This window comes from Kogia breviceps, chromosome 3 (assembly GCF_026419965.1).
Source record: "Kogia breviceps isolate mKogBre1 chromosome 3, mKogBre1 haplotype 1, whole genome shotgun sequence".
In the NCBI taxonomy this organism is placed as follows: domain Eukaryota; kingdom Metazoa; phylum Chordata; class Mammalia; order Artiodactyla; family Physeteridae; genus Kogia; species Kogia breviceps.
Window position 1 is genome coordinate 67,774,260 of NC_081312.1, and position 12,836 is coordinate 67,787,095.

The 12,836-nt window shown below is 37.4% G+C and overlaps 1 pseudogene; it reads left to right on the plus strand.

Moving 5' to 3' along the window:
- Positions 1-3,662: 3,662 nt before the first annotated feature.
- On the plus strand, positions 3,663-9,901 carry LOC131752823 (large ribosomal subunit protein eL21-like; annotated as a pseudogene).
- Positions 9,902-12,836: the final 2,935 nt, after the last annotated feature.

Below are 12,836 nucleotides of genomic sequence, written 5' to 3' on the forward strand. Positions count from 1 at the left end.
GGTCTCAAGTGGAATCTAGGAATCTCTGAATTTACTAAATGTCTTAACTGATTCTGATGCAGGTGATCAGAAACACTAGTCTGGGATTTTTCCTATTGACCTAAAAGCTAACCATCCTTATTGGTTCTATTATTGGCCAATTATTTTCAAATTTTTTAGTTTGTCCATTTTCAAAACTGAGAAGATCAATCTGACCAATCTGATTCCTTGGAGTTAGGTAAAGTTGAACATAAATATGTTGGCATTTACTCCGGAAGACAGACACCAATATGTTGAACAAAAAGAACTGACTGCTTTAAATGAATGAGTGATTAAAATAACAACATACAAATGATAAATTAAAACCAAAATAACTGGGAATGGAGAAAGGACTGGGAGGAGGGAGGGTAACTGTTATGTAGGTAAACCAGAATCATCTCTTTCTACGATAAAGGTTCTCAGTCCTAATCCATGACATCTTCATACTGCAGGGAGCTGTCACAGGGTGCACCTCCTTAGGAGGCAAATTTTTCTTTGGTCTGTGGGCCTGCCTCGCCTACTGGGGTGTGTCAAGCCTGACAATTTCATAAGGAGAAATGTAAGCCAATGCTCTACCAACATCAGAAACTAGCCCTGATAAGCATGTAACCCCATTTTCATTAATTATTAAATTCTCTTAGAAATAATCTAAGGAAAAATCTAAAATATAAAAAAAATATGTCACAAACGAAACATTTGGGCTAGTGGTTATTTTTGTAGGAGAGAAAGAGAACAGGATGCAACCAAAGAGAAGCATACAGGTGGGCCTCTGAGTTACAGGCAATGTTTTATTTCTTAAGTTGGAAGTCGATACTCAGTGGTTCATTTTATTATTGACCTTTAAGCTGTTCATATATGTTTTATATAAATTTTGTATTTGATATAAATCACCTTAAATTAAAAAATACTACATAAGGCTGGGTGTTGTTTTTTTTTTTTTTTTTTTTTTTGTGGTACGCGGGCCTCTCACTGTTGTGGCCTCTCCCGTTGTGGAGCACAGGCTGCGGACGCGCAGGCTCAGCGGCCATGGCTCACAGGCCCAGACACTCCGCGGCATGTGGGATCTTCCTGGACCGGGGCACGAACCCGTGTTCCCTGCATTGGCAGGAGGATTCTCAACCACTGCGCCACCAGGGAAGCCCTAAAGCCGTATTTTAAATTATAGTCATTTCAGTGTTATTTATAATATCGGTAACAACAACATAAAATGGAAGCAGCCTATTGAAATGGTTAAAGTGAACGTTGGTTCATCCATACGCTGAATGGAATATTATTCAGTTATTTTAAATATGGTTATGTAGCACTATGGGGAAAAAAAAGCTTATGACAAGTTACCAAAAATTATGTGACAAAATCATTTAACTGGATGATTACAACTCTGTAAAACAGTTCAAAGAATAAAAATGGGGCTTCGCTGGTGGCGCAGTGGTTGAGAGTCCTCCTGCTGATGCAGGGGACACGAGTTCGTGCCGCGGTCCGGGAAGATCCCACATGCCGCGGAGTGGCTGGGCCCGTGAGCCATGGCCGCTGAGCCTGCGCGTCCGGAGCCTGTGCTCCGCAACGGGAGAGGCCACAACAGTGAGAGGCCCGCGTACCAAAAAAAAAAAAAAAAAAAAAAAGAGTAAAAATGTATGCTACTATGATATCATGATAATTTTAGTAAAAGGGATTATGCGTGTTTTCCCCCTTGCTTTTTCTAATTATCTTTCGTGTGATCATGTTGTTTTTAATAATTAAACTTTCTATTACAAAAAAAAAGATTTCCCCAAAAAGCATTATTTGGTTCCACTGTAAATTAACATGACCAGAAATTACACTGGCTTCTAAGATTTTACAAAGGGGAAAGTTTTCATGAAACACAATAAGAAGTCAGAAAACTACATCTTTCCCTCAGACGTTTCTCAGCAGCCTCTCAGCCTCTGCACCTCAGAAAACAAATGCACCGTGCTAAGATTCAATTGTTTGCCAAGAGTTGAGCTGCCCCTCTTTTTTCCTATCATTGGCCAGCCTGCCTTTCCATCTCCAACAACCTCCAGTATCTTGGTCATGCACACCTCACAGTAAGATGCTGACTAATCCCTAAAACTAGGGCGGCTTATTAGGCAACCTTTCACACAGTGCCCATTGCTACTCATTGCACAATATATGTGACTGGGAATGATAAATACCATGGTTTACATTTGACTCCAGTCACCCTGTCAGTGCCAGCAGCTTAAGTGTGTAAATACCACCCACTGCCTTTAGAAAGATGCTGACATTATGTTCCGAGCTCCCTAATGTTGTGTAACATGAGAGAAGGGAGCAGGGGTGAACCTATGAGGAGGAATGAGAAGCAGATGAGGATATTAACCACCTTCTGCCTTATTTCTGAAAGAAATGAAAAGCTGGACACTTATGAGTTGTAGCTACAAATAAACATATTTTTAAGATTTAGAATTTAAGAACCCGAACAGGTAAACAAATCAATACTTTTCATATGTTTCTATTAATCCATCGATAAGAAGTAAATCTCTGAGGCAGGAACATTATATCAGTGACTAAAATAAGTCAAATGGGGAAAAGCAATTGCTGTATTATTTAAAATTCTGTCATAATTTTATCAATGTTACAATACAGAATGTATCTGACTGAAGAGACCACTAAGAAGAGATGTTTCTGTGCTTTTTTTCTGGAGACTGCAAGCTCCTCTTAAAAAAACCCTGCAGCCATCCTCAGGTGAGGGGGAAAGAGAGGGGGGAAAAAAAACCCAAATGAGAGGAGATTAAGGGTTTTAATTGTGATTTGTTCTGAGAATAAATATTATCTTACCCAGATTGTCGTTAAGTCTGTGGGAATATGCAGCACACACAGTTCGGTCCATTTACTGAAGCTAGATTAGTTATTTTTAGAGTTTTCTATCTCCCATATGTACACAGTGTGACAGTAACTCTAATACAAAGGCCACGTGCAAATTTTGTTTGCTAACAAGATTCCAGACCACTAATGAAAGGACATGGGGTTCTTTAGCTAAAAAAACATGGATATCCACCTACACGTTCTTTTGAGTGTGAAAGAGTAGCAAAATATATTTCTTTTTTATATGGTTACAAAGAGTATGCTTTTAAATAGTGTAATAGAGTAAGGCAAAGGCTAGCTTCCCTTTGATAAGGTAGAATCATATGGAAAGTTATGCAATGGTTAGCAAGATTACACTCCAGTCAACTTAGTCACATTTCCTCAAGACTGAGAAGGACAAAGGAAGTTCCTTAGAATAAGTATCTTTGTATAACAGGTCTGAATTATACTAGGAAACACTAACCAGATCATCTACTTTGACTTGCACTTTCATTAATATTCAGAAATTACCATGGTCAGAACCTCATCAACGGACAAAACCTGAGTGTAGAAGGTGTTTCCAACTTGGACTTGTTTCCAACAGAAGCAAAAGGCCAAAACACCTTCCGCTTGATGAATCACCAACAACTACCTTATTGTTTTAGGTGTAATTGGTATCCCTGCTAAAAATTCAATCCCAAATTAAATGTCTATGAGGAAGAATTTCACCTGTGGCCCCTAAGGAATTATCTGCAACCTCATTTTTACTATTTTTTAAGTGGGGGCAAAGAAAATGGCCAGAATAGATTTTATGGGTAATACTCTAAATGATGGTGATTCTGGCCCTGGCTTACTTCCAAGGTGAATATGATTATGTTCTTCCCTAAAAACAAACAAAACAAAAAACTGATAGGAAGAGTAGACCTCAGGAAACAGGAGACTAAGAAAACATATTAAATATACTCTTAAGATTCACATATACTTCTCGCCCCCCCCACCAAACTCACTTCAAATAGCTGGCTGACTCAAGTTTTCCTGATCCCTATGCTGGGCTATGACTGGATTTTTAAAATGAATTTAGCTAAGGAATAGGTATTTACAATATTGGGAAGTATTCATAAGATTATTATTTTATTTATATTTTCTTCATAGAAATATAAGCAATTTGCAAGCAATTTACAAGTTGAAGGATTTTTGTTTTTATAAAGCATATTGCAAACAGCAACAGATCATCTGAAGCAGTTTTCATAATTTTTAATTTATTCTCAGTCATTTTCTCTCTCTTGTTGGAATACTAGCCTACAATGTTATAAAGGTTTTGACCTCTTTCTGTACATTAGCTGCTAGACTAGAATTATAAGAGAACTTCTCTCATCTGTGGTAGGACCTATACTTGGTAGAGTGACTTTTAAAGTCAGCAATCAAATACGGCCAAATGCTACTCTTTCCATGTCTGAGTTAAGGAAATCGAAGCCCTGATGGTGACTAAATGGCTTAATCTGGATTACAAAATCAGTCAATGGACTGAAAGCCATTAGTAGATGCCAAGACTCTTGATTCAAAACTCAGTCTTTCCACTAAACCACATTACTTTAGATAATTACAGTGTAAAAACTATTGAGAAGGGAAAACAACTGAGGGAAACAGCAGATGTAACTGAATATTTTGAAAATTTTAAATAAGAGCCTAAAATAAGCCAATATATGATGTACAGAGCAATGGTAAAGGTAAATACATAGGTAGACATAAAGATATTATGAATGTATTTTTGTTTGTAACTCTTTTATTCTTGCATCTTATTTAAGAAACAACTGCCTAAAGCAACGATTATGAAACTGAGTTGATGGGTATATGATGTTTAAAGTTGTAACTATGTCAATAATAGCACGTGGAGAAGGGAGGAAATAAGTTATACGGAATAAAATTTTTGTATACTATTGAAATTCAGTTGGTATTAATCCAAACTTGCTTATTTTAAAATTAATACGGTAACTCTAGGGACTTCCCTGATGGCCCAGTGGTAAAGAATCTGCCTTACAGGGGCTTCCCTGGTGGCGCAGTGGTTGAGAGTCCGCCTGCCGATGCAGGGGATACGGCTTCGTGCCCCAGTCCAGGAGGATCCCACGTGCCACAGAGCGGCTGGGCCCGTGAGCCATGGCCGCTGAGCCTGCGCGTCCGAAGCCTGTGCTCCGCAACGGGAGAGGCCACAACAGTGAGAGGCCCACAGAAAAACCCCACAAAAAACAAACAAACAAACAAAAAGAATCTGCGTTACAATGCAAGGGACGTGGGTTTGATCCCTGGTCAGGCAACTAAGATCCCACATGCCGCAGGGCAAATAAGTGCACACCCCACAACTACTGAGCTCACGTGCCTCAATTAGGGAGCCCGTGTGCCGCAAACTACAGAGCCCACAGCCCACGCGCTCTGGAACTGGCATGCCACAACTACAGAGCCCACACGCCCTGGAGCCTGTGTACCACAACTAGAGAGAAGCCCATGTGCCTCAGTGAAGATCCCGCATGCCTCAATGAAGATCCCGCATTTCACAACTAAGACCTGATGCAGCCAAAATAATAATAATAATAAAAAATAATAATAAACAAATCTTCTTTTAAAAAAAGATGTTAACTCTAATCCTTAGCATAACCACTAAGAAAATAACTCAGAAACATATAGTAAAAGAAATAACAAAGGAATTGAAATGATATACCAAAAAATAACTACTTAACAAAAAAGAAAGCAGTAATGGAGGAATAAAATAGACATAAAGCACACAGAAAACAAATAACAAAATGGCAGATGTAAGAACTGTGTTATCAATAATTACCTTAATTATAAACAGACTAAACACTTCAATCAAAAGGCATAAATTTGCAGAATGGATAAAAAAAATGATTCAACTATATGCTGTTTATAAAAGACAAATTGGATTCAAAAACACAAATAAGTTGAAAGGAAAAGAATGCAAATACACCATACAGAACAGTACTCAAAAGAGAGCTGGAGTGGCTATACTAATACCAGACAAAATAGATTTTAAGGGAATTCCCTGACAGTCTAGTGGTTAGGACTCTGCACTTTCATTGCCGAGGGCTCAGGTTCGATCCCTGATTGGGGAACTAAGATCCCACAAGCCACATTGCCCAAGAAAAAGTAGATTTTAAGACAAAAATTATTACTAGAGGCAAAGAAGGATATATTATAATGATAAAAGGATCAGTCTGTTGGGAAAACATAACTATAAATATATATGCACCTAACAACAAAGTCCCAAAATACATGAAAGAAAAACTAATAAAACTGAAGGGAGACATAGACAGTTCAACAATAATAATTGGTGACTTCACTACTCCACTTTCAATGATGACTAGAACAATCAAACAGATGATCAGTAAGGAAAGAGAAGACTTGAACAATATTATAAACCAACTAGACCTAAGGGACATTCACCCAACTAAAACAGAATGCACATTCTTCTCAAATATACATGGAAACAGTACAAAACATGTACACTGAAAACTATAAAATATTACTGAAAGATTAAAGATGAACTAAACAAACAGAAGATATCTCATGTTTATAAATTGGGAAACATTATTAAAATGGCAATACTTCCCAAACTGATGTACATACTCAGTGTAATCTCTATCAAAATCAGAGCTTGTTTATTTTTAAATTTTATAATTTTTTGGCTGCACCACGCTGCTTGTGGGATCTTAGTTCCCCAACCAGGGATTGAACCCGGGCTCCCTGCAGTGGAAGCTCCAAGTCCTAACCACTGGACCACCAGGGAATTCCCATCAGAGCTTGTTTAGACATGGAAGCAACCTAAATGTCCATCGACAGCTGAATGGATAAAGAAGATGTGGTACATATACACAATGGAATATTACTTAGACATAAAATAACAATGCCATTTGAAGCAACATGGATGGACCTAGAGATTATCATTCTAAGTGAAGTAAGTCAGACAGAATGATAAATATCGTATGATATCGCTTACATGTGGAATCTAAAAAAGTGATACAAACGAACTTATTTATGAAACAGAAATAAGAGTCACAGATGTAGAAGACAAACTTATGGCTACCAGGGGAGAAAAGCAGGGAGGGATAAATTGGGAGATTGGGATTGACATATACACACTACTATATATAAAGTAGATAACTAATAAGGACCTACTGTATAGCACAGGGAACTCTACTCAATACTCTACAGGAACTCTGTAATGATCTATACGGGAAAAGAATCTAAAAAAGAGTGGATAGGGACTTCCTTGGTGGTCCAGCGGTTAAGACTTCGAGCTCCCAGTGCAGGAGGCCCGGGTTTGATCCCTGGTCAGGGAACTAGATCCCACATGCCACAACTAAGAGCCCACATGCTGCAATTAAATGATCCTGCAGGTCACAACTAAGTCCCAGAGCAACCAAATAAATAAATATTAAAAAAAATAAACACAAGGGACTTCCCTGGCAGTACAGTGGTTAAGAATCCACCTACCAATGCAGGTGACACGGGTTTGATCCCTGGTCCAGGAAGATCCCACATGCCGCAGAGCAACTAAGCCCATGCGCCACAACTACTGAGCCTCCATGCCACAGCGTGCCCCAACTACTGAAGCCCGCGTGCCTAGAGCCCGTGCTCCGCAACAAGAGAAGCCACCACAATGAGAGGCCTGTGCACTGCAACGCAGAGCAGCCCCCACTTGCCACAACTATAGAAAGCCCATGCACAGCAACAAACACCCAACACAGTCAAAAATAAAATTAAGAATTAAAAAAATAATAAAGATAAATAAATATCTAAAAAAACATTAAAAAGAGTGGATATATGTATATGTATAAATGATTTACTTTGCTGTACAGGAGAAACTAACACAATATTGTAAATCAACTATACTCCAATAAAAATTTAAAAAATAATAAAAGTCAGACACCAATCTCAAACAAAAAATTCAGAGCTTTTTTTTTACAGTTGACAAGCTGACCTTAAAATTCATATGGAAATGCAAACAACCCAGATAGCCAAAATGATCTTGAAAAAGAAGAACAACATTGGAGACTTCACACTTCATGATTTCAAAACTACAAAGCTACAGTAATCAACTCAGGGTGGTGCTGGAATAAGGATAGAAATTCAGATCAATGAAACATAATTGAGAGTCCAGATAAACCTTTACACTCATGGTAAGTTGATTTTCAACAAAGGTGCCAAGGCAAGTCATGGGGAAATAATAGTCTTTTAAACAAATAGTGCTGAGACAATTGGATATTCATGTGCAAATAAGAATAAAGTTGGACTCCTACCTCACAACATATACAAAAATTAATTTAGAATAGATCATAAACCTAAATGTAAGAGCTTAAATTATAAAACTCTTAGAAGAAAACATAAATGTAAATATCCACAATCTTGAAGTAAGCAATGGTTTCTTAGATTCTGAAAGCATATGTGACAAAAGAAAAAAATAGATAAATTGGACTTCATAAAAATTTTAAACTTTTGTGCTTCAAAAAACACCATCCAGAAACTGAGGGACTTCCCTGGTGGGGTAGTGGTTAAGAATCCACCTGCCAGTGCAGGGGACATGGGTTTGAGCCCTGGTCCAGGAAGATCCCATATGCCACAGAGCAACTCAGCCTGTGCACCACAAATACCGAGCCTGTGCTCTGGAGCCCGAGAGCCACAACTACTGAGCCCACGCACCACAACTACTGAAGCCCACGTGCCTAGAGTCCGTGCTCTGCAACAAGAGAAGCCCCTGCAATGAGAAGCCTGTGCACCACAATGAAGAGTAGCCCCCACTTGACGCAACTAGAGAAAGCCCGCGCACAGCAACGAAGATCCAATGTAACCAAAAATAAATAAATTAAAAAAAAATTAACTGAAAAGGTGGGACTTCCCTGGTGGCACAGTGGTTGAGAGTCTGCCTGCCAATGCAGGGGACACGGGTTTGTGCCCCGGTCCGGGAAGATCCCACATGCCACGGAGCGGCTGGGCCGGTGAGCCATGGCTGCTGAGCCTGCGCATAAAAAAGAATCTGCCTGCCAATGCAGGGGTGACGGGTTGGGTACAACTACTGAGCCCAAGAGCCACAACTACTGAAACCCATGTGCCTAGACCCCATGCTCTGCGACAGGAGAAGCCACAGCAATGAGAAGCCCACGCACTGAAACGAAGAGTAGCCCCTGCTCGCTGCAACTAGGGAAAGCCCACATGCAGCAATGAAGACCCAACACAGCTAAAAAAATAAAAGAAACTGAAAAGGCAACACACAGGATTGGAGACTATATTTGCAAATTATATCTCTGACAAGGGACTTATATCCAGAATATTTAAAGAAATCATAACTCAACAATGAAAAAATGAATAACCCAATCTTAAAATGCATGAAGAATTTGAACAGATTTTTTTCCAAAGAAGGTATATGAAGAGCCAATAAGCACATAAAAAATGCTCAACGTCATTAGTCATTAAGAAAATGCAAATAAAAATCACAATGAGATACTACTTCACACTCACTAGGATGGCTATTATTAAAAAAGACACTTTTGGCTGGAACTGCCATCTTCCAGTCATTCACCAAAATGAACACAAATGGAAAGAAGAGAAGCACCTTCTATATGTTCTCTAGGTCGTTTTGAAAACATGTTGTTGTTTCTTTGGCCACATACATGCAAACCTACAAAGAAGGTGATATTGTAAACCTCAAGGGAATGGGCACTATTCAAAGAGGAATGCCTCACAAATGTTACCAAGGCAAAACTGGAAGAGTCTACTATATTACCCAGCATGCTGTTGGCATTGTTGTAAACAAACGAGTTAAGGGCAAGAATCTTGCCAAGATAATTAACGTATATAATGAATGTATTAAACATTCTTAAGAGCCAAGATAGCTTCCTGAAACATGTGAAGGAAAATAATCAGAAAAAGAAGGAAGCCAAAGACAGTGGTACTTGGATTCAACTAAAGCACCAGTGTTTCACCCAGAGAAGCAAACTTTGTAAAAACCAATGGAAAGGAGCCTGAACTGCTGAAACCCATTCCCTATGAATTCACAGCATGAAAGGTATAAAAAAAAAAAAGGCCTTGGGACTGTTATAAAAACCAATGAACTGTACACTTTAAAAGCATTAATTGTATATGAATTATATTTCAATAAAGCTATTAAAAGTATATATATACATATATTTAATGTACACACATGTGTATATACAGTTTATATATTTAAATATATACATATGTGTATATATGATATATATGATTCACATATCAGAAAATTGAATATAAAACTAAAGAAAGTGAAAAATAAAAAAATCTTGAAATCATCTAATGATGATTTTCAAAGAAAAACTAGTACAGATATCATTTCCATGAAAGCTTGGTGGTTAATTTCCTTGGTCAAGAAGCTGCCTGCCTTAATCTCTAGATTACCTCAGCATATGCACATTCTCACATTAATAATACATATACACAGTCTGCAGGTATTATCAAGCCATTGGCATTTACCTAGTAAATCAAACATTATTTCCTGGGCTCCAAGTTTATATTAAATTCTGATTTACCTTCCAAGGTGTTTTAGACAAGGATTCAGATAAGCTTTGGCAAATGACCTCGAGGGAAGTAATTTTGGTTTTGAATGACCTAGATGGATTTTTCTGCTAAGGAGCTTTACTTAAATAACTGCTCACCTTTTTAACTCTGCTATGGCAGACACACTGATCTCTGAAAGTATAAGTTTAATCCTTAAGGCTGAAGGAAAGAAGCTAGTTTTCCTAGCTCAGATAATCAAAGTCTGGCCCTCAGGCTTCTTTAGTTAGCTGATAAAAAGGATTAAAAGGACTCCTTGAAACACATGAGTTGGGATGGTGTTGGGTAGATGAATTTTGGACTCTGGTGATGTAAGAAGTCCAAAAAAAAAGCTTAAGACTTGTTTACTGTCATTAATTTCATATTATTTAATATGATCACAATATGTAATGTGTATGATTTTGTGTATGTATATATTTCTATATATAAAAAAAGGTCATGGAAATGTTATCAAAATGTTAATAATAATGACCTCAAGGTGGTAGGTGATTATTATTGTTTTTTCTTTTTATTCTATTGGACTTCCCAAGTTTTACACTGTATATATGTATTACATTAAAAAAATGTTTTTAATTGCAAAAGTGATTGTAAAAGAAATTAAAACACTAAAAAGAAATATAAAATAAAAATCGAAGTGCTCTCCCTTATTCTCTTTTTTCTGATTCACTTTTCAGAGGAAACCATTTAATAGTTTGATGTATCATTCATTCATTCATTCATTTAGGTCGCACTGCGCAGCATGCCAGATCTTAGTTCCCCAACCAGGAATCAAACCTTTGCCCCCTGCAGCAGAAGCTCAGATTCTTAACCAGTGGACCACCAGAGAAGTCCCTCTTCCATTATGTTTATTCATATTTTAAATAGAATTTAAAAATGGGATCTTAATGTTTATGATTCTGCAATTTTCTATTCTAATTTTAAATATTTTTCATTTTTCTAAGTCAATCTCCTTTTAAACATCTGCACAGGTTAAATGAATCTGTGCAGATTTGTTCACTTTGCTATTGATGGGACATGTAGGCAGTTTCCAATATTCAGTAAGTATAAAAATGCTGCAGTAAATATCCCGGTGTATTTATTTTTCTGCACTCGTGCTATAATTTCTATATGCTTAATTCCTCAAGGTGTATTTCTTTTTATTATGGTGTGTGTGTGTTGTGGGGGTTCATTTAGCCCAGTGAGAGAGAGAGAGCTTCTGCAGCCAGGCTTTCTGGATTCAAAATCCACCTTTGTTGTTTACCAGCTGTGTGATCTTATAGGTTACTTAACTTTTATAGGCCTTCATTTCCCCATCTGTAAAATGGAGACAATAACATTATCTCCCTTGTAGGGTTGTGAGGAGGATTAAATGAGTTAGTAATTACAAAGCACTTAAAAGGGTGCTTACACATAGTAAGCTCTGTATAAGTGTTTGTAAGTTAATTTTTAAAATATCTGTTCCTTTCATTATCCCCTATAATGTTACCTCTTTAATTTATTATATAACAAAAACATAAGAATAAACTTACTTGAACTATTTTGAGTTTTAAAAAGCTTAATAACTATAGCGATCTCTCCATAGATAAAAGGTTAAATGATGCTGTAACTTAAAATTAAGAAACATTTTCATAAGATTATCTCAAAATGTCAGTATTGCTTCCTTTATCCTCTTAGAACTCCCATATACTTTTTAAAAATCATTTTTATTATGAGATTTTCAAATACACACAAAACTACAGACACTAGTATAATGAACCCCATGTACTTATTACCCAGATTCAATAGTTATCCTCAGTGCATGGCCAATTATGTTTCATCTGTATTCTACCCACTATCCCCTCAAACTATTTAGAAGCAAATCCTAGTTATCATATCATTTCATCTGTAAATATTTTAGTATGCTTCTCTAAGCAATAAGGACCCTTTTTTTTTCTAGTAATATAACCATTATATCATTATCATACATTAAAAACAATTAACAATAATCCCTTAATAGCAAATATATAGGAGAAACTTCAAATTTATACAATTATTATATGTTTTTCCCCAATACACTTTTAAAAATATGTAATAAGAAAATAGAATTCTTTTTTAAAAAATTAATTTATTAATTTATTTTTTTGGCTGCTTTGTATATTCGTTGCTGTGTGTGGGCTTTCTCTAGTTGTGGCGAGCGGGGGCTACTCTTCATTGCAGTGCATGGGCTTCTTATTGCAGTGGCTTCTCTTGTTGCAGACCACAGGCTCTAGGTGCATGGGCTTCAGTAGTTGTGGCACACAGCCTCAGTAGTTGTGGTATGTGGGCTCTAAAGTGCAGGCTCAGTAGTTGTGGCTCAAGGGCTTAGTCACTCTGAGGCATGTGGGATCTTCCTGGACCAGGGATCAAACCCATGTTCCACGCATTGGCAGGTGGACTCTTAACTACTGCGCCAC